The following is a 23,871-nucleotide window of genomic DNA, read 5'->3' as shown; positions in this document are numbered from 1 at the left end:
TAATGAGAATAATTCTGGAGTATCTATGACCAAGGCTTCACCTTGAGTAAGACTGTTACCATACTGAGCACTTAAATTGGGACTCCAAGCTGATCTGATCATTAGGTACACCATCTGGCTATTAGATGTACCACTATGTAATGAGAGTAAGTTAAGGCATGATTAGGATGTCCTGTCACCTCCTGCATCAGAGGGAAGTAGGTGCACTGACTTCAGGCATTTGGCTGGGGCATTAATGGGTGGAGGAGACCACATAATGGGGTGACTCTTCTGTTCACCTGTCTACAAATGGAATCAAGACCACCTGGCCTCCTGTAGTGCAGGGAAGACTGAATTTCAAAAAATAGAAGGGTAGGTCACTCTGGAGGACTCAAGATGACCACATAGACTAATAATTCCTGCAAATGTAGAAGTAGGTAAGCATAAAGCAAAATGGATTAAGTAAGTTCCTCCTGAAATCCAGGAAAGTGTTTCTGAACAAAAACAGTGGTAGGCAGAGTACAGCCTCCCAAGATGTTCACAGCCTAATCTCCACAACCTGTAAATGTTACCTTACATGGCAAAAGGAACTTTGCAGATGTGAATAAGGTTAAGGACCTTGAGATGGGAAGATTATCTTGCATTTCCAGGCCTGCTTACTGTAATCACAGGAATTGTTTCCGAGCTGTGGTCAGACAGCAATGTTAGCAGGGAGAAAAGATGGAGACGTGTAAAGTTACCGAATATGAACATGAAGTAAGGCCAATCAGCCAAAACATCTCAATGGTCTCTAAAATATGCAAATAGCACAGAAATAGATTCCCCCTGGAACCTCCAGAAAGGAATGCAGCCCTCTGGATACATGAAGTTTTTTAATTATTGAGACCTACATCAGACTACTAAACAACGTCATTATAAGATGATAAATTCGTGGTATTTTTGTTTCTTTCTTTCTTTCTTTCTTTCTTTCTTTCTTTCTTTCTTTCTTTCTTTCTTTCTTTCTTTCTTTCTCTTTCTTTCTTTCTTTCTTTGTTTCTTTCTTTCTTTCTTTTGTTTGTTTGTTTCTTTCTTTCCTTCCTTCCTTCTTTCTCCCTTTCCTTCCTTCCTTCCTTCCTCCTTCCCTCCCTCCTTTCTCTCTCTTTCTTTCTTTCTTTCTTTCTTTCTTTCTTTCTTTCTTTTCTTTCTTTCTTTCTTTCTTTCTTTCTTTCTTTCTTTTTCTTTTCTTTCTTTTCTTTCTCTTTCTTATGCTTTAAGTTCTGGGATACATGTGCAGAACCTGCAGGTTTGTTACGTAGATATACATGTGCCATGGTTGTTTGCTGCACCCATCAACCCGTCATCTTGTCATCTACATTAGGCATTTCTCCTGATGCTATCCCTCCCTTAGCCCCCCACCCCCTGAAAGGCCCCAGTGTGTAATGTTCCCCTCCCTGTGTCCATGTGTTCTCATTATTCAGCTCTCACTTATGAGTAAGAACATGCGGTGTTTGGTTTTCTGTTCATGTGGTAGTTTGCTGAGAATGATGGTTTCCAGCTTCATCCATGTCCCTGCAAAGGACATGACCTCATCCTATTGTATGGCTGCATAGTATTCCATGGTGTATATGTGCCACATTTTCTTTATCCATTCTATCATTGATGGTCATTTGGATTGGTTCCAAGTCTTTGATATTGTGAACAGTGCTGCAATAAGCATATGTGTTCATGTGTCTTTATAGTAAAATGATTTAGAATCCTTTGAGTATATACCTAGTAATGGGATTGATAGGTCAAATGGTATTTCTGGTTCTAGATCCTTGAGGAATCTCCACACTGTCTTCCACAATAGTTAAACTAATTTACACCCCCACCAATAGTGTAAAAGCATTCCTATTTCTCCGCGTCCTCTCCAGCATCTGTTGTTTTCCTGACTTTTGAATGATTGCCATTCTAACTGGCATGAGATGGTATCTCATTGTAGTTTTGATTTGCATTTCTCTAATGACCAGTGATGATGAGCTTTTTATTTTTTATAGTTTGGTGGCTGCATAAGTGTCTTCTTTTGAGAAATGTCTGTACATATCCTTCACCCACTTTTTGATGGGGTTGTTTGTTTTTTTCTCGTAAATTTGTTTGAGTTCTTTGTAGATTTGGGATATTAGCCCTTTGTCAGACGGATAGATTGAAAAATTTTCTCCCATTCTGTAGGTTGCCTGTTAACTCTGATGATAGTTTCTTTTGCTGTGCAGAAGCTCTTTAGTTTAATTAGATCCCATTTGTCAATTTTGGCTTTTGTTGCCATTGCTTTTGGTGTTTTAGCCATGAAGTCTTTGCCCATGCCTATGTCCTGAATGGTATTGCCTAGGTTTTCTTCTAGGGTTTTTTATGGTTTTAGGTCTTACATTTAAGTCTTTAATCCATCTTGAGTTAATTTTTGTGTAAGGTGTAAGGAAGGGGTCCAGCTTCAGTTTTCGGCATATGGCTAGCCAGTTTTCTCAACACCAGTTATTAAATATGGAATCCTTTCCCCATTGCTTTTTTCTCAGGTTTGTCAAAGATTCGAGGGCTGTAGATGTGTGGTGTTATTTCTTAGTCTCTGTTCTGTTCCATTGGTCTATACATCTGTTTTGGTACCAGTACTATGCTGTTTTTGTTACTGTAGACGACTAGTAGTGTAGTTTGAAGTCAGGTAGCTTGATTCCTCCCACTTTGTTTTTTGCTTAGGATTGTCTTGGCTATACGGGCTCTTTTTTGGTTCCATATGAAATTTAAAGTGGTTTTTTCTAATTCTGTGGAGAAAGTCAATGGTGGATTGATGGCAATAGCATGGAATCTATGAATTACTTTGCGAAGTATGGCCATTTTCATGATATTGATTCTTCCTATCCATGAGCATGAAATGTTTTTCCATTTGTTTGTGTCCTCTCTTATTTCCTTCAGCAGTGGTTTGTAGTTCTCCTTGAAGAGGTCCTTCACATCCCTTGTAAGTTGGATTCCTAGGTATTTTCTTCTTTTTGTAGCAATTGTGAATGGAGTTCACTCATGATTTGGCTTTCTGTTTGTCTATTATTGGTGTATAGGAATGCTTGTGATATTTGCACATTGATTTTGTATCTTGAGACTTTGCTGAAGTTGCATATCAGCTTAAGGATTTCTTGGGCTGAAACGACAGGGTTTTCTAAATATGCAATCATGTCATCTGCAAATAGAGACAATTTTACTTCCTCTCTTCCTATTTGAATACCCTTTATTTCTTTCTCTTGCCTGATTGCCCTGGCCAGAACTTCCAACACTATGTTGAATAGGAGTGGTGAGAGAGGGCATCCTTGTCTTGTGCCAGTTTTCAAAGGGTAAGCTTCCAGCCTTTTCCCATTCAGTATGATATTGGCCGTGGGTTTGTCATAAATAACTCTTATTATTTTGAGACACAGTCCATTAATACATAGTTTATTAAGTGTTTTTAGCATAAAGCAGTGTTGAATTTTATTGAAGGCCTCTTCTGCATCTATGGAGATAATCGTGTGGTTTTTGTCATTGGTTCTATTTATGTGATGGATTATGTTTATTGATTTACATTTATTGATTTATTTATTTATTTGGGAACCAGCCTTGCATCCCAGGGATGAAGCTGCCTTGATTGTGGTTGATATGCTTTTTGATGTGCTACTGGATTCGGTTTGCCAGTATTTTATTGAGGATTTTCACATCAAGGTTCATCAGGGATATTGGCCTGAAATTTTCTTTTTTTGTTGTGTCTCTGCCAGGTTTTGGTATCAGGATGATGCTGGCATCATAAAATGAGTTAGGGAGGAGTCCCTCCTTTTCTATTTATTGGAATAGTTTCAGAATGAATGGTACCACCTCCTCTTTGTACCTCTGGCAGAATTTGGCTGTGAATCTGTCTGGGCCTGGGCTTTTTTTGGTTGGTAGGCTCTTAATTACTGCCTCAATTTCAGAACTTCTTATTGGTCTATTTAAGGATTTGACTTCTTCCTGGTTTAGTCTTGGGAAGTTGTATATGTCCAGGAATTTATCCATTTCTTCTAGATTTTCTAGTTTATTTACATAGAGGTGTTTATAGTATTCTTTGATGGTAGTTTGTATTTTGGTGAGATCAGTGGTGATATCCCCTTTATCATTTTTTATTGTGTCTATTTGATTCTTCTGTTTTCTTCTTTATTAGTCTGCCTGCGGTCTATCATTTTTGTTATCCTTTACAAAAAACCAGCTCCTAGATTCACTGATTTTTTGAAGGGTTTTTTGTTTCTCTATCTCCTTCAGTTCTGCACTGATCATAGTTATTTCTTGTATTTTGCTACCTTTTGGATTTGTTTGCTCTTTCTTCTCTAGTTCTTTTAATTGTGATGTTAAAGTGTTGCTTTTAGATCTTTCCCACTTTTTCCTGTGGGCAGTTAGTGCTATAAATTTCCCTGTACACACTCCTTTAAATGTGTCCCAGAGATTCTGGTATGTTGTGTCTTTGTTCTCATTGGTTTCAAAGAACATCTTGAGTTTTGTCTTCATTTCGTTATATACCCAGTAGTCATTCAGGAGCAGGTTGTTCAGCTGTCATGTAGCTGCATGGTTTTGAGTGAGTTTCTTAATCCTGAGTTCTAATTTGATTGCACTATGGTCTGAGAGATGGTTTGTTATGATTTCCCTTCTTCTGCATTTGCTAAGGAATGTTTTACTTCCAATTATGTGGTCAACTTTAGAATAAGTGTGATGTGGTGCTGAGAAGAACATATATTCTATTGATTTGGGGTGGAGAGTTCTGAGGATGTCTATTCGGGTCACTTGGTCCAGAGATGAGCTCAAGTATTGAATGTCCTTATTAATTTATTAATTTTCTGTCTCATTGATCTGTCTAATATTGACAGGGGGGTGTTTCACTATCAATACTCCTACTATTATTGTGTAGGAGTGTAAGTCTCTTTATAGGTCTCTAAGAACTTGCTTTATTAATCTGGATACTCCTGTATTGGGTGCATATATATTTAGGACAGTTAGCTCTTGTTTTTGCATTGATCCCTTTACCATTATGTAATGTGCTTCTTTGTCTTTTTCGATCTTTGTTGGTTTAAATTGGTTTTATCAGAGACTAGAATTGCAACCTCTGCTTTCTTTTTTTTTTTCTTTTTTTTTTTTTTGTCGTCACAGAATCTCTCTCTGTTGCCCATACTGGAATGCAGTGGCATGATCTAGGCTCACTGCAAGCTCCGCCTCCCAGGTTCATGCCTTTCTCCTGCCTCAGCCTCCCGAGTAGCTGCGAATACAGGTGCCCACCACCACACCTGGCTAATTTTTTTTGTATTTTTCTTTAGTAGAGACAGTTTCACCATGTTAACCAGGATGGTCTCGATCTCCTGACCTCGTGATCTGCCCACCTAGGCCTCCCAAAGTGCTGGGATTACAGGTGTGAGCCACCACACCTGGCCTTTTTTTCTTTTTTTGCTTTCCATTTGCTTGGTATATATTCCTTCATCTCTTTATCTTGAGCCTATATGTGTCTTTGCACATGAGATGGGTTTCCTGAATACAGCACACTGATGGGTCTTGACTCTTTATCCAATTTGCCAGTCTACATCTTTTAATTGTGGCATTTAGTCCATTTACATTTAAGATTAATATTATTATGTGTGAATTTGATCCTGTCATGATGCTAGCCAGTTATTTTGTCCATTAGTTGATGCAGCTTCTTCATCATGTCGATGGTCTCTACATTTTGGTATGCTTTTGCAGTGGCTGGTACTGGTTTTTCCTTTCCATATTTAGTGCTTCCTTCAGTAGCTCTTGTAAGGCAGGCCTGGTGGTGACAAAATTCGTGTTGTTTTAGGCAACGAAGTTTGTGGAAGTTACAGCAGCAAGTGAAAATTCATACAGGTATATTATTGCTAAAGCTGTTAAAGACAGTTCATGTGACTCTCCCTGCCTCCACCTGTCTGTGCCATAAGTCCCTCCCCTTCTTCCCCCATTTCTTGTCCTAATTGATTTTTGACTGTAGACTTTGAACATGTCACTTCCTGTTCCTTCAGAGGTTCCCTGTCACCTTCAGGACAAAACTTAGACTCCTCAAACCTGTCTGCTGTTTACCCCTCCAACTTTATTTCTAGCCACTCATGTCCCCTCCTTATTCTAGGTCAGAGGTTCCAAAACTTTCTCAGTTAACAAAATCCTTAGAATCTCAATATGCTCATGTTATCCCTAGGTACAAAGAATTGCCTAACAGTTCCCTCTATTACATAGTGAGGTCCAAACAATGTAATGAGTATTTATATCCTAGCAACTTAGTAGCCAGTAAAGATGTAATTCATATAAACTGAAGGAAAAGTATTTTAATTTTTTCTTAAGTAACCCTCATTATAGATACATGTAGAGCATCACTGCGTTGCCCACACAGAATTTAAATATCCTGTGATGTCCCTGTGAATTTGCTACGGTGCTCCAGGATGCCTTGGTACACAGTTTGGGGTCAACAGCTCTGGGTTCCAGGATGTTGGATGTTATCAAGGCAGCCTTAAAATTCTCCATGTATGAAGGGAGGAATAGAGGCAGGGAGCTTTCCTTTGCCTGTACTTACCATGGGCCTTTCCAAATTTCAGACCTTTTCATACATGGACTCTACCACTTACAGTGTCCACTTTTCCCAACTCTCTGCTTCTATTTCTCTTTTAACTAGTTCACAGCGTCTTCTTAGGATTCAGCTTAAATTTTGTTTATTTTTCTCTGGGAGTCCTTTCTTGCCCTCCTGAAGTCAGGGAACCCTCCTCTGTGCTCCTTGGCAGAAAATTCATCACATCACGTTGTGATTGTCTCTTTATTTGTCTACTTCCCTCATTGGCCACAAGCATCTTAAAAAACAGTGTCCTCTCACTTACCTTGCAATTCCAGTGTCTAACACTGTGCCTGCACAATGAAGAACTTCCAAGGTTTTTAAGGAAGGTCCTGGGGTTATTTCACAGGTCACAGGAGGAGGGGGATTTTAAGGCTGCCTTGATAATATCTAGATGTCTCAGGTTGGGTTTCCCCAGAAGTAAACCCTGAGATAGAGATTTGGATACACTTAGTTTATTTGTGAGGTGATACCACTTGTGGGAAAATGAGACAAAGAAGGGAGAGAAGCCAATGAAAGTGCTTTAGCATACAGGTTATTTCTGTGGGCGAATCGGGCTCAGACCCACTGGGAACTCTGGGAGACAAGATAGAATATGACTAGAGTTATGCCAGTAGAGAGGGAGGCCAGATGGACTGTTTATCCCTAATGCCCTTGAGTCACTAGTAGGCTGCTCCCAAGGGACAGTAACTTTTTGAATTTTCCCATCTGTCCTATTCAGGTTGAATGGTCTCTGGTGGCAAAGGCCTTCAGAAGCATCTCAGAGGCTTGCCATTGGAAGTTATCATGTAGAGGATTAAATGGTGAGTGTCCATGGAATACCATCTGTTACACAAATAACCCTGGATGGAAAAACTGAGAGAGAATAAGACTTATTTCAAAAGGAAATTGGTGTCACTGTCCTTTGCCTCTTGTCAAATATCTGTATATTGATTTTTCTTTGAACAAATCTATTTTTACATGCAATGGCCATTTTTCGTACAAGTCTGCAGTATATACCAGCTAATCTACTAAGGAGCAGTGGGATCTGGTTTGGAGATTATAGCCGAATTTCATTTGTGCTCTCTACAGGGAAACTGTCACCACATCCACGAGGAAGACAACTAGAGCTGCTTGTAAAGAGAAATCCAAAGGAAAGGCAATGAGAGTGGCTTCCTTTTACAAATGTAATTGTGAAAAATATATGATAAGATTAGACTTACCTTCTAACTTGTGGAAAGTAAAAGTAGAAGACAAGGGGCTTTTTGTAAGCTACAAACTCTATTAAAGCTCCTTTTGATTTGATTTCTGGGTTGCAGCTGCCTTTTGCCAAGGGACGTTCACAGTTCTATCCTTGCCAAATTTGTTATTTTTATTTCATTTATTGACCAACAATTTACATGATTTTATTTAGGCCAGAGTTTGGATGTCAATATAGGGGACAATTAGTAATTTAGTGAAATATTTCAGTGTAATTCTGGATCTCTATATCCTAGTTTCATGACCTTGGAATACTCAAAATCTCAGTTTACTGTGAAAATATGGAGAATAAAATGCCACCACAGGAGTTATGAAAGGTTTCCATAAAGTGATATATGTAAAGTGCTTACCATGGCCTGATATAGTATAAGCATGAAATTAGTTTTAACTATCATTACATTTAGGCATATTGAGTTTGCATTGTCATTAGCATTTTCATTCATTCACTTTTGAATGTGACCTTGAGGTTTTAACATTTCCAATTTACAGCTGGGAAAGAGAAATAAAATCCACACAAAGCTGAATGATTGCTAGTTACATATAGCATACATAATACATAAAGCGTATTTACTTTCTACTAGAGCTAAGGGATGGCCAAGTAAACTTGCTTGCAATAATTCCATGTAGTAAATGAAATATCTGAAAGCAAAGCTACGCAAATTTGGCTATTTTGTGGCTATAAACTTAACCAATCAATTCAAGGGAATGTTATCCATAATGTAATCTTTCAATGTTAGGATGCTAGAAGAATTAAAATGAGGAAAATTTTTACATCTGTGTTATGTTTAAACTAGCATCCTTCTGGGAAAAAAAATGTCTTTCTCATTTTTCTTCATTTATTTTGACCCCTCCTTTGTTGCCCTCCACAGAATCAAAACTGGGTACTGGTTACTTTTGGAAGTATCTGGTTTGTGTTCCCATTGCAAGTGGAGCCATGCTAATGAGTCATTAACAACATGAGCAGCTCTCAGTAATATAAAAATGCTATTAGATTATGAGATAACAAATAATGAGTTCTAACTGTAAAGTTTGAGTCACTTAATTGTAGTACCATAAATAATCACCTAGAAATTTCAGATTAAAGATTAGAAAATTATAAATTCTCTATTTGGAGAACCATTTTACTAAAAAAAAAAAAAAGAACATTAGATTAGAATACTTTACAAGCTATCTGCAAATAAAAATAAAGCCATGGAGATATATTTACTAAAGATAATATGAGGGGGACTTCAAAAAGCTCATGAAAAATGTGTATTTTGAAAAACTGTTTATTGCAGCACTATTTACAATAGCAAAGAATTGGAACCAACCCCAATGCCCATCAATGATAGACTGGATAAAGAAAATGTGGCATGTATATACCATGAGAATACTATGCAGCCATAAAAATGAATGAGTTCATGTCCTTTGCAGGGACATGGATGAAGCTGGAGCCATCATCTTCAGCAAGCTAACACATGAACAGAAAACCACACACCACATGTTCTCAACATGGACACAGGGAGGGGAACATAACACACCAGGGCCTGTCGGGGGGTAGAGGGTAAGGGGAGGGAGAGCACTAGGACAAATACGTAATGCATGCAGAGCTTAAAACCTGGATGACGGGTTGATAGGTACAGTAAACCACCATGGCACATGTATACCTATATAACAAACCTGCACGTTCTGCACATGTATCCCAGAACTTAAAATAAAAATAAATAAATACATAAATAAAAGAAAAACTGTGCATTAAATTAAAAAATTGTTTGCACCAAATTAAACTTATACTAACTTATTGTAACATGCCTGAACAAGGTCTAGTTTGAGGAACTAAAAAAGATAAGATATCAGTTTGAAAAGAGCTCCTGGCAGAGGAACCTGAATTCTACTAAAATTGAAGCAAGAGCAAACATCAAATTTATGGTGACACTTGGGTGGAAGAATGATGAAATCATTGAGCCTTTATGAAAAGTTTACGGGGACAATGCCCCAGATAAATCATCAGACTCCAAATGGATAACTTATTTTAAGAAAGCATGAGATAATATTGAAGATGAAATCTGTAGCGGTGGGCTATTTACATCAGTTTGCAAGAGAAAATATCATCCTGTTCATGCACTAATTGAAGTGGATCAACAATTAACAGCACCGAAAATAAGCCAACAGCATGGACATCTCAACTGGTTCAGTTTACCCAATTCTGACTAAAAAATTAAAGTTGAGCAAATTTTCCATTTGATGGGTGTCAAAACTGTTGTGCCCAGATGAGCTGCAGACAAAAGCAGAGCTTTCTATGAAAATTTTAAACAGATTGGATCAAGATCCTGAAGCATTTCCTCAAAAAATTGTAACAGGAGATGCAACATGACTTTACCAGCACAATCCTGAAGACAAAGCACAATCAAAGCAATGGCTACCAAGAGGTGGAAAGGGTCCAATCAAAGCAAAAGCAAACCAGTCAAGAGCAAAGGTCATGGCAACAGTTTTTTAGGATTCTCAAAGCATTTTGCTTGTTGACTTTGTGGAGGACCAAAGAACAGTAACATCTGTTTATTATGAGAATAATTGAGAAAGTTAACTGAAGCTTTAGCAGAAAGACATCTGGAGAAGCTTCACCTGAGAATCCTTCTCCACTACAATGCTCCTGCAAACCAGGGTAATTTTTTTTTATAGAGTTTCAGTGGAAAATCATTAGGTATCTACCTTACAGTCCTGATTTGGCTCATTCTAATTTCTTTTTGTTTCCTAATCTTAAAAAATCTGGAACGGCATCCATTTTTCCTCAGTTAACTTTATATATATATAATACTGCATTGACATGGTTAAATTCCCAGGACCCTCAGTTCTTTAGTGATAGACTAAATGGTATCATCACTTACTAAAGTGTCTTGAAAGTGACAGAGCTTATGTCAAGAAATAAAGCTTATACTTTTTTATCTTTTAATACCAGTTTTCTACAAACTTTTTGAAGTCTCCTTGTACATATGAATAAAAATAGAAGCACTGTCAAGTATAGTTTTACGGGAACAGCTGCCTCTTAAAGTCATTTTGTACCTGAATATTCTGCAGTTCTGAAATTATCAAATCTTGACTGAGAAGGAATGAATTTAGCAAACAAAATTCAACAAATTTTATCCCTGACCCCTATCCCTTCTGTTAAAGTTAACACCATAACACTTCAGGCTTCAAATGTTAGTGTTTCTTTGAAATACCTTTCAACTATCCAGCCTTCTTACTGGGCACTAAGTACGATTGATTCTGCTTCGACAGGGGCGTCTATATCTACCTTATCTTTTCCAGGTTTTCAGTCAAAGCCCTAGCTCAAGCTCTCACTGTTTCTAACGTAGCCTTTTGAAGCAGCCTCCTAGATACTGTTTATGCTTCCTCTCTTATCTCTTGGAATCCCTCCTGTAAATTGCTTCTGGCTTAATATTCATGAAAACCAGCTTCAATTCTGACATGCATTTGACTCAAATGATTGATGGCTTCCACAGTGTCCAAACTCCAGAGTCCAGTAAGGCAGACCATCTCTAATGTGACCACAGTCTTTGATACCCCCGCTTGACATGCCTTATATATACCCTACTTTCACGTACATCAGACTTTTACAGCCAAATAACACACACAAGCCCACCTCTGAATCTGAATTCCATTGATCTTGGTCTCCTTTAAGTAGCAATTAAGGCTCTCATAAACCTTTCCCTATCTACTGCTGACTACCTTTCACACTCCTTTCTGCATTATTAGAGTAGGTAGCACTAATTGACATAAAAGTATTTTTTCTTACTTAGATCATCTGCTGCTGATAGTCATTCTGAATTTACATCCAGAGAACACAGACTGATTTGAGCTGGAACTCATGATAAAATGATTTTCCTTTTATCATTTACTACTTTAATGAAAGTTTGAATTAAAATATGTAGTAAACATTGAATACATTTTGTTAGATTTAGAGAGAAAGGGTGAAAGAAATTAACACTTAGAAAAAGTCAAAGACATTTCTTCAACTGACAGATAGCCGAATCTTGTCCCGCTGTGGCAGCAAGAACCTGTATAGACACAGGAATCATCAAATCTACCACACAAAACTGGTTAGAACAAGAAAGATTCAATAAATCCTGGCTGATTAGAGAGGAGAAAGAGAAATGTTGCCCTGTACTGTTTCAAGGTTCTCACACGGCTTCCTCTGGTACTGCACGGCAGTCTACGAAAGAACCTCATCCACAAATCCAGAGACCTAGGCTCCCCTCCTGCTCTGTAACTCTGTAACTGCATCCCTGCAGGTCAAATACATCTTTTCTTTATAATTTGCTTATATTTCTATAGAAGAAATGGACCAGCTATCTCAAGACCCCTAACATCCTAATTAATTGTATTACGATTTATGAACTCTACAAAAACTGCATTTCCATTTTATGCAAATACTTTGAATACTACACAAGCCCAAAAGAATGTTTAAGACATGGGTGTGTTAAAATATTTTTCAGAAATTTCTCCCTAATGTCTCTTTCATGACATTGAGTTTAAGTCATAATAAAATGCCCCAGTTACTACCGAAGTGAGCAGCAAATTGACAGTTTCTTCCCAGACCATCCTTTTCTTTTTTCTCACTTCTACCAAAATCTTTCTCTTAGTCATGAAGGGCATGGCCTTCTTAAACAGTGACATGTTTAGCAAGAAAAATAGATTTTAGCTTGCTATTTTCCCTGCATCATTAGTTAGCTCACAGCTGTAGTCTCCAAAATCCAACATAGTTTAGCTCCGTTACTGACTACATGCCTTAGCAACGTGAGGTAATTCAAAAGTCAGATTTTTCTCGGAAGCAGAATTTTTGTTTTAAAAGCAATGAAATTGATAGTGCCTCCTTTCAATCAAAGGATACTTACAACACTGGATTCCCATTCAGCTACTGTTACTTAACTCAATTTCCATTTTGCTCTCAATAGTCTGGCAGTTGTTATAAGAGAAAAACAACAGGGATACTTAGAACTGTAACCAATTGACTCAATACTGGATGTTATTTAGTAACTTTCATTTAACAAGCACCCTGCACTTACCGCAGTAGCTGTATATATTCTCATTGTCATTGACAATACTTTAAATTCATTGCATTCCCAGAATAGTATTAATAACACAGTTTCTACTAATTGCTACACTTATCTAATTTTCTTTCAGGTAATAAAGACTGTCTTTTAGAATAATTGAATAGGCCCATGAACTTCTTTATTATCACCAATCTGCTAAAATGAGAAAAGAAAGGAGAGAATAAAATATCTATTGTAGACATCCTAATTATCAAGTGATTTCTAAACCGCTGATAGGAGACTATTCCCAGCTTCATTCGTTTGCACTTTGGATCAGATTTGAGTCTCTTTTCTGAAGCTTTTGTTGGTTCTGCCTGTGGGTATCCTATGACTCACCTCCGGTAAGAAGAGGTTTGTGCTCTGTTTAGGTGAAAACATTAAGACTCCTTAATTTCCTTAACAGAATAACAATACTACTATCTCAATATTGAGAGCATGCAAATTTCTTTACAATTAACAATAAAATTCAAAAAAGCTGCCTTTCAGTCATTCTCCAGGGAATTCCTATCAAACATGGATTTCAGATTAATAATATTAAAGATACATCATTAAAGTAATACTGATGTCAAATTCTTTTTTTTCCTACCAAGTTCTAATAAGCAATGCACTTGGACTACATTTGCTTAATTCCTTTCTGAACTGCTTCCATTTGCCAATACGGCAGCTGTCTCCTCCAAAGTCTGTTCTGCTGTGTTGGGTATCATCACTGCGTTAGGCACCGCCATCACTCTAGCAGATGCTACTCTCTCCTTCTGGGTATCACCAGCTCCTACTAGGTACCACATACTCTGCTGGGTACCACTGCAGATGCCACCATTGAAAAAACTGAGATTCTGAAATGATAACACCAAATGGGCACTCTGTTCTCTAGAATGCACTAGGTGCCAAAACATTTCACAGATCATCAGGAAAATGGTATTCTGATGAGTATCTCCCACTCATTTGTCAAACTTGCTCAGACATTTTTCAAATCCAGCAGAGGATTCCACATGGGTTCAAATGTGCAACACTGTTACTTTAAATGTAAGCTACTTCAATTCCTTTTTAGAAGCAGACGAGCAATGTTATTATATACACATAAGTAAAAGCTTATATTTTTATCTACAGAAGAAATGTGGAAGAGGCTGTGCTCATAGCCAAAATAAACAGATTCTTACATGGTGTGATCTAATGGTATCAAAGTATAATTTACAGAAGTTCAAAGAAATAATTCATATAGATATAAATGTTGCACATTTTAAAATGTTTAAGTTAACAATGAGGAAACTAGTGGCCGGGTGCGGTGGCTCATGCCTATAATCCTAGCACTTTGGGAGGCCGAGGCGGGCGGATCACAAGGTCAGGAGATCAAGACCATCCTGGCTAATATGGTGGGTGAAACCCCATCTCTACTAAAAATACAAAAAATTAGCCAGGCATGGTGGCGGGTTCCTATAGTCGCAGCTACTTGGGAGGCTGAGGCAGGAGAATGTAATGAACCTGGGAGGCAGAGCTTGCAGTGAACCGAGATGGCACCACTGCACTCCAGCCTGGGTGACAGAGCAAGACTCTGTCTCAAAAAAAAAAAAAAAAAAAGAAAAAAAGAAAGAAACTAGTGAGATGACAAAACTAGTTGCAAAACCATTTGAGAAACTGGATACTTACAAGCACTAAATAAAAACAAAAACAAAAAAAAAAAAAGGAAAGAAAGAAGAAGGGAGAAAGTGAGGAAGGAAAGGAAGGAGGGAGGGAGGGAAGGCAGGTTAGAATAAGATTTCTGGGTTAAATTTTAAAAACTGCTTCATATCCTATAGGGCAATGACAGCACAAAATTTGAGATTATCTTTTCAACTGAATAGAAGTACACAAATTAACATATGTCTGGATGAAAACTAAATGGTGAATAACAAATTAAATATATACATCCTCCTAGAGAATTAAATAAATCATCCAGTAGTCTTGTTAAACAGGACCCAGGTGATATTGAAAAGACATGCCTTCCCCAACTTTTGACTTAATTTTAGATTTTAGATACTATTTTTTTGAAGTCTCCCATTTTGGTTGTAAATCATCTGCAAACATATTCTTGATTAACAAAATAAGGCTGGTCTCAATTTTGGTCTGATTACTTACATATGCAGAGCAAGAGGAGTTAATTACTTTTGTTAGCCTCCTTGAGTTTGCTCAGTAAATCTAGAGCTATTTGGCATTGAGCAACAATGAACCAGTGATTAGCTTCTGCCTGGAAATTTTTATAAGAACTCTTAGATTTGACTTATAAATGCTTCTAATTGTTTATTCGTCTACCTAGGGATAGGAATCATAGCCCAAGAAACTTTCCTCCCCTCCTTTATTCATAAATGTAAGTGAATTTCTCCCTTCAATCTACTTAAAATAAACTGAGGTCTCTGGCCTGCTAGGAAGTGATTTTTTTTTTTAAATCAGCTGTGAAGCTGGAACCTTGTAAGAAAGACAGAGACCAACCTGGCTTTCCTGGGAAGATTTTGCAGGCATTAACTTCATATATCAAATCAATCCGTGCACCTTAGTGGTAGGCTTGTCATAGCTGATTAAATGAGCATTACTCTTTACATGACTGACACACCAACCATGGAGTTTGTTGCAAAATCAATTTGATGTAGGACAAATGAGCCCCAAAATGAGGCTTAGCCCATAATAGTTTTTGGCTTTGCCCAAGAAAGAATTCAAGGGCAAGTCAGAGCCAGAAAAAAAAAAAAAAGCTTTATTGAAGTAGCAGTGTTACAGCTCCATGAGTGTTCCTGCAGAGCAAGGTTACCACGCAGGCAGAGAACAGCAGCTCAGGGCAGTTTTGCAGTCATATTTATACCTACTTTTAATTACATGTAGATTAAGGAGCAGCTTGTGCAGAAATTTCTAGGTAAGGGGGAGTAAGTTTTGAGTCATCAAGTCATTGCCATGGAAAGGGGCAGTAACTCCCTCATGTTGCCATAGCAATGGTAAACTGGCATGGCACACTGGTGGGTGTGTTTGGTGGAAAGCTGCTTCTACCTCTCCCTGTTTTAGCTAGTCCTCAATTTGGTCCAGTGTCTGAGCTCTGCCTACTGAGTCAAGTCTGGCCTCATATCTCAGATTTGTCTATTTATATCTTGATAAGTAAGAGAACATTTTTATTGAACCTATGCAAATAAATATATTACCATGAAAAGTAATGAGGCCCAGTAAAAGTACTTTTTCAGAATTCTGAGGAATCAATGAGAATCAGATACCATTTTTTTTTAATTTTTTTTATTTTTTTTATTTATTATACGTTAAGTTCTAGGGTACATGTGCACAACGTGCAGGTTTGTTACACATGTATACGTGTGCCACTTTGGTGTGCTGCACCCATTACTAGTCATTTACATTAGGTATATCTCCTAATGCTATCCCTCCCCCTTCTCCCCACCCCACGACTGGCCCCAGTGTGTGATGTTCCCCTTCCTGTGTCCAACTGTTCTCATTGTTCAATTCCCACCTATGGGTGAGAACATGTGGTGTTTGGTTTTCTGTTCTTGAGATAGTTTGCTGAGAATGATGGTTTCCAGCTGCATCCATGTCCCTACAAAGGACATGAACTCATCCTTTTCATGGCTGCATAGTATTCCATGGTATATATGTGCCACATTTTCTTAATCCAGTCTATCATTGATGGACATTTGGGTTGGTTCCAAGTCTTTGCTATTGTGAATAGTGCCACAATAAACATATGTGTGCATGTGTCTTTATAGCAGCATGATTTATAATCCTTTGGGTATATTCCCAATAATGGGATGGCTGGGTCAAATGGTATTTCTAGTTTCAGATCCTTGAGGAATCGCCACACTGTTTTCCACAATGGTTGAACTAGTTTACAATCCCACCAACAGTGTAAAAGTGTTCCTATTTCTCTACATCCTCTCCAGCACCTATTGTTTCCTGACTTTTTAATGATCACCATTCTAACTGGTGTGAGATGGTATCTCATTGTGGTTTTGATTTGTATTTCTCTGATGGCCAGTGATGATGAGCATTTTTTCATGTGTCTGTCTTCTTTTGAGAAGTGTCTGTTCATATGCTTTGCCCACTTTTTGTTGGGGTTGTTTGTTTTTTTTCCTGTAAATTTGTTTAAGTTCTTTGTAGATTCTGGATATTAACCCTTTGTCAGATGAGTAGATTGCAAACATTTTTTAAAGTTTCGCTTTAGTTACAAAGGCATAGTTTACTAAATTGAGGATTTGCAATAAATAAAGAGAAAGGCAAAGTGCTCCCTTATATACCAATCAGAAAATAGAGCATTAAAACAATATCCACGAAACTTAAAAAAAATCACAGTTAATTTTTCTTCATCAGTTCATTCACTTTTCTGTAAGTAATTATTATTTCTGCTAGATTTTCAGTCAGCAGTCTCTTTTAATAAAATCATTTCATTGGACTGAAAAGAGTCAGTTTGCTGTGGTCAGAAAGCTATCTAAGTTATTTCGGCTTTAAGCACTGAAGCTTGTACCCACATATTTTTTGTTGAAATGTCAAGAGTTGGGAATATCAAGTACAGTCCTTTTCACAAGGTTCTGAGACCATCCCATTTTATTGAAGAAACAGACTGTAACTGGAAGTATGTAGCAGAGACTTCAGGCAAGCATCAGATAACTCAGAAACCATCTGTTGATGAAACTGAAGGGCTGTCATGAATTTATTACAGTAATGAGGAACCAAATGGAAGAAAGGAAAGTGCTCAATTGGAGTGCAGTGCACAGCTATCCCATCAGGGCCTGATCAATGTTTCCCCTGAGGATAAGAACATCACATCACAGAAGGGATATAGATAGACACCAAGGCCCCCCAATTTATTCCTTAAAGTGTACAGTCCTTGGGACATTGATATTAGTAACATTTTGTCTCTAAAAAATCAACACAAGGAAGGCCAAGCTTCTCTTTGATTTACAAATCTCCCCATATAGCTCTTACAATAGTGTTAACTAATTAAAAAATATTGAATGCACCAAGCATTGAATAGCTTCTCTCATTTCTCCTTTTTACAGGTAAAATAACAAATCCATGGGATTTTCTAGGAGTCTACTAGGAAATCTGAAAGATAATTTTAGTTTCAAAAGATATTTTAAAATTTTATTTTTCTAAATTTAGATACTGGTCTTGGGAAAGCAAAATCAAAAATGATTGTGAGAGGATATTTGGTTACATGGTTGCAATAGAAGGCTGGGTGCCTGATGATAAATGGTTGTAGCATAGCTATCTGATTAACTTGACACTATTTTGGGGCAAATTTGCTCTCTTTTTTCATTGATTAGCAGAAACAAACCTCATTGCTTTGCATACACAGTTGAATGTCTTTATTATCTTTATTTTTGGAACAACCTCATCCAGTAAGCATACTGTATATATGTATGTGTGTGTGTACGTATGTATATATATACCTATACATACATTGTATTAGTCTGTTCTCGCACTGTTGTAAAAAACTACCTGAAACTGGATAATTTATAAAGAAATGAGGTTTAATTGGCTCACAGTTCCACAGGCTGTATAGGAAACATGGCTGGGGAAGCCTTAGGAAACTTACAATCATGGTGGAAGGTGAAGGGGAAGCAGCGTGTCTTAACATGACCAAAGCAGGAAGAAGAGAGAGAAGTTGGAGGTGCCACACACTTTTAAACAATGAGATCTCGTAAGAACTTTATCACGAGAATGACACCAAAGGGGGAAATCCATCCCTATGATCCAATCACCTCCCACCAGGCCCCACCTACAACACTGGGGATTACAATTCAACGTGAGACTTGGGCTGGGGCACAAATCCAAACTGTATCATTCACATATATGTGTATATATATACACACACACACACACACACACACATATATTTTTTCCTTCCTTTTTTTTTAACATGTGATTTTATATACACAAATGGTCACTGACTTATGATAGTACAACTTATGAATTTTGAACTCTGTGATGATGCAAAGGTGATATGCATTCAGTAGAAACCAGACTTCAGATTTTGAATTTTGATCTTTTCCCAGGCTAGCAACATGCAGTAGGATACTCTCTCACCATGCCAGACAGCGGCAGTGAGCCACGGCTCCCAATCAGCCATGTGATCAAGAGGGTAGACAACCCACACTCTACAGTGTACTGTGTTGACAGATGATTTTGCCCAACCGTAGGTTAATGTAAGTGTTCTGAGCATGTTGAAAATATGCCAGACTAAGCTATGATGTTTGGTAGGTTAGGTGTGTTACAATTAGTTTGAATGTGCCAAACTAATTAAATGGTTTCTCTCATTTCTCCTTTTTACAGGTGAAATCACAAGTCCCTGGGATTTTCTAGGAGTCTCCATAGAAATTCTACATAGAAAGACATAAGAAAATCGTAGACAAATGTCACCAGCCTTTGCTCAGCGGGTGTATAAGGAAAGCCACTGCCCCGAGTGCTTAGGAGATGACAACGGCAAGAGAAACTCTCAACTTAGAAATTTTGTTAAAGTGACAATTGGTGGATTCTGATTAAAATGGGATCAGTAGTAGTGATGAGAAGGGAAGTAACATTATTTATTACCTATTATTTAGCTACTAGCTATTTCAAGTTAGATATTTTCAACTAAACGATAGGTTTATCAGGATGTAACCCCATCATAAGTATAGGAGCATCTGTATATTTAATATTTTAATTAAATATGGATCCTGATTATCATCTTAAATTGATCCACCACGTAATTAGTACAGATATAATTATAATGACATAAAAATGTTACTATTGATATATAAATGTTTGACAAAAATTAAAAAGGATATAAAATAATTTTATAAAGTAGAAAAAATTAAATAGGGAAAAATGTATGTTAGACTTATGCATCCTTGTGTAGGCCAGTTAATGTCCTGATACGATACTAAAAGATATGCTGCTGGTAGTTTTTATTAATAACGGATACATATAAAAAAAACCCTACCCCGTGCTCAGATTTCCTGATGTCCTATTGACCCTGCAAATAGTTAGCCCTGCCAATAGTTATTAAGTGTATACTGGATGCAAATCACTGACCCATGGGTAGAGAAGGAGCAATGTGGGGACAATGGAAAGAACATATATTTCTATACAAATGTTGAATTTACAAGAGTGAATCCTTAATTTATGTGAGTCCCAGGATGGCAATGAGGGAGATCAAGCGATAGTCCCTCATGGGGAGAGAGTACCCAGGAAGGGAGACATAAGAAAATCACAGACAAATGTCATTGTCCTTTGCTCAGCAGGTGTATAAGGAGAGCCACTGTCCCTAGTGCTTAGGCAATGATAATGGGAAGTAAAGCTATTGGGCTAGAAATCTTGTTAAAGTGATAATTTGTGGATTCTGAATAAAAATGGGATCAATAATAGTGATGAGAAGGAAAATAACATTATTTATTACCTATTATTTAGCAACTAGATAGCCTGTGCTAACAACTGAGGGAGGTGCATCTCGTTTACCCCTATTCCTGTAGTGACTGTGAAAGAGTGATCAATGCTGGTCACATGGGGTATGAGATCTAGTGTGCAAAACTAGATTCAAAGAAGCAAGTTACTATCCAATTTTCCATGTCCATTTGGGAAGGACTAAAGCATCAATACTTCAGGTAACATAAACTGCGTTTGAAGAGTGAAGGCTCAGAGGAGTTTTCTTGGCCTCTGGATAGTTGACCCATGTAATGATTGATATCTTAATAAAACCATTAATAATAGCTGATATTTATTAAACACATACTATATGCTAGACATGGTGCTCATAATTTTACATTCTTTTTTTAAGTTTTGACATAATCTTTTAAAGTGAGCACTTTATCGGCCGGGCGTGGTGGCTCACGCCTGTAATCCCAGCATTTTGGGAGGCCGAGGCGGGCGGGTCATGAGATCAGGAGCCCGGGACAACCTGGCCAACATAATGAAACCCCGTCTGTACTAAAAATACAAAAAATTAGCCAGGCATGTTGGTAGGCGCCTGTAATTCCAACTATTCCGGAGGCTGAGGCAGAAGAATTGCTTAAACCTGGGAGGCAGAGGTTGCAGTGAGCTGAGATTACACCACTGCACTCCAGACTGGGCAACCAGAGTGAAAATCTGTCTTTAAAAAAAAAAGTGAGCACTTTATTACCAATTTTAGAGTATATCAAGGCTCAGGTAATTTTTCCTGGTCACACAATTCAGTAATCAGAACAGTGAAAATTAAGTTCCAGATCTGTTTGACTCTAAAGTTTATGCTCTGTATGTTGCATTTATTGTGGTTCTGTTTCGAAAACTTCTCCAAATAGCTCTAGTTATTATTTTTCCTCTATTTCAGATGTTCCCAGGAAGGAAAATAAGATATAGGAAATGGTGGTAAAAGCACCATGTGGCCCAGCAATATTTCATGAAACTAAACATTCTGGGGACATTAATGAGCCTTTTTGTAAATGAATGTGCTACACATGGCTATTTCTACACATAAGAACAGGTGTTCACATATAATATACATAGAGGTGAAGCTAATTTGCGTAACTGTTCATGCAACTCATGCTTTAAGCTATTTATTTACTTTATATGATTGACTCATGAGTACAAGGTAGAGTAAAAACATATTATAATGACAGCTAAAACCACAAGTTCTCTTAAAGAAGAAACCAGATTTCTTTTTTCTGTTTGTTTTTCGGTTACCTAAATAAAGTGCTTGGGGCAAAAGATGGGTTAGTAGAAGACCAGGTACTAACAGAGACCTAGATGCTGGTATGTTAGAAATAAACAAAAAGTTGGGAGTGAAAATAAAACAAAGAGAAGAAAAAAGAAAAAGAAAAAGAAACGTGAGAGAAGAGAGAGAGGACACTCAACAGAATACTCAAGGATTTTTTTAAGTAACAGGAATATCTAAGATTCAGTTGTAAGTTACTTTTGTTTTGGGGTCTACATTTTTCCTAAACTTTCAGCAGAGCCTGCTGCTTAAACTTTGTTGTACTTGTGTACACAAGTACGTGTATATGTGTGTGACAGCAAAAGACTACCGTGTCGTGGTGAGGGGCTCTACAAACCGTGTTAATTCAGAAGGAGCAAGATCTCAGAACCTGATATCTCAGAAGTGATAGTGGTAATAGAAGTCCCTGAAAAGTCAAATGGTGAAATGGGAATAAAAATCAGTCTATTTAGTCTTTAGTGTTAGAATGGCCCTTGCTAAAAGGGTGCTGTGATCCTATGTCCTCCCTAAAATTCACTGAAACCTAATCCCCAATGTGATAGTTTTAAGAGGTTGGGGCTTTTGGGGAATGATTAGGTCACGAGAATGGAGCAGTCATGAATCAGACATGTCATTAAAAGAGGCCTGAGGGAGTTTGTTCACTCCTTGAACCGTGTGAGGACGCAGCAAGAGCATGCCATCTCTGGAGCAGAGTGAGTTCTCATCAGCTACCAAATATGCTGGCATCCTGGTCTTGGACTTCCCAGTTTCTAGAATTATAAGCAATAAATTTCTATTTTTTATAAGTTGCCCAGTCTAAGGTACCTTGTTATAACAGCCCAAATAAACTGAAGACACAGCACTACAATGAAATCCATGAAAAAGTCAGTATACCAAAAGAAAAAAGAATAATGTTGAGTATAAGACTGTTGTATAAACAACAACAAAAACAGTTGGAAAGAATATAACAGCTTTTCACAAGAATAAAATTAATTTTAAGACCTCCCTCCCAAAATATGTTTAATTGTGAAGTTTACCAGACTTCTATGCCTGCACAGGGATATTGGTGGAAACCGTCAGGCTATCAACAGTGCAGCAGAATAAATTCATAAATTTTACATTTTACATGAACATGTGAATATCTTTGATATGTAGCTGAAAATCATTTTTGAAGAGAACGGGGTTAGGTGAAAGGAAATGAGGGCCATCTGTAGTCATAATTTCACTGACTTGACTTCTGTCTATTCTAGAGTCACAACCTGGCCTGTTGTTTATGCCAGTCATTCACTGGAAACACAGGTTAGAAAAATCGTATGAAAACTGTGCTACCCTGAAAGCGCTCCTCTCACTGTATGGAATGGCAATTCTATCTAAGCAAGACTGTGTGGACAGCACAGTTGTGCTTTGGAATGTCCATACACAACTCCAGAAATACAATGTGCTACATGGAATGTGCCCATTTTCATCAGGCCTTCGGAAATCATTTTGCTTAATAATCTGTAGAGTTGGCTACTTTCCATCAGACCTCACTTGCTGTTCCCCTTATCTAATATGTATAACATGAGGAAGAGTTTACCCATTTTATGATGGACTTTTAGCAAACATTTGAGTCCTGTAAGAGGAATACAAGTGATTCTTATTTGATCAATGTGGAACTTGACAGATATGTCAACTTCATGTTAGAGGAGTAACAGTTTATTATCTGGAAAATAGCTGCTCTTATTATTTACATGTATTTTATAACTGTTCTTCTGGGCACCTTGAATTAGTAAATAATTCTAAGAATTTATGTAGCTGAGGATCATCCATGATTCTTTTTCTCAATTAATCTAAAAGTTATATGTATACCTTAACAGGGACTCCAGTGTCCTTGCTCTGAACGCTAACTCTCTGGAAGTGATTTTCCTTGTTTCCCCTTTTTCCCTTTCTTCTTTTCTTCTTTATCTCCTCTGTCATTAGGGATAAAAATTAAAACCAAATAACTGTTGGATTTTTAAATGCGGCAACTGCAAGACAAAAATGGAGTGCTATTGCTCTTCCCATTTTAAAATTATGACTATTTTCAGCTCTAATGATCAAAGTCTTTATTTAGAAAGTCTATGACTGATTTTAAGTGGTACCTTATTTTCCATGCACCTTTCCTTTTTGTGAGAATGAAGCAGAGGTGACTGAGGCATCCTCTAATGGCTGCGTCTCTGCTGTTGTCATCTAATTTCTCATTGACACATAGGAATTGGAGCTCAAGTTGCCCAGCCCACACAAACTCACTATGTCAGAATCTGGGTACAATTTCTGTACCTTATTTTTAAAATACTACTTTTTAA

The 23,871-nt window shown here is 37.5% G+C and overlaps 1 long non-coding RNA gene across 1 annotated transcript; it reads left to right on the top strand.

The window, feature by feature from the left end:
- The first annotated feature begins 60 nt into the window (after positions 1 to 60).
- Positions 61 to 19,406, top strand: LOC103885112. Its single transcript, XR_001903404.3, has 5 exons — positions 61 to 146; positions 7,293 to 7,374; positions 7,643 to 7,737; positions 18,897 to 19,046; positions 19,174 to 19,406. It is a non-coding gene; the product is annotated as an uncharacterized LOC103885112 (long non-coding RNA).
- The last annotated feature ends 4,465 nt before the right edge of the window (positions 19,407 to 23,871 follow it).

The sequence above is a fragment of the Papio anubis genome, chromosome 5 (assembly GCF_008728515.1).
Source record: "Papio anubis isolate 15944 chromosome 5, Panubis1.0, whole genome shotgun sequence".
NCBI lineage: Eukaryota > Metazoa > Chordata > Mammalia > Primates > Cercopithecidae > Papio > Papio anubis.
This window is presented reverse-complemented; position numbering and strand designations above follow the sequence as displayed.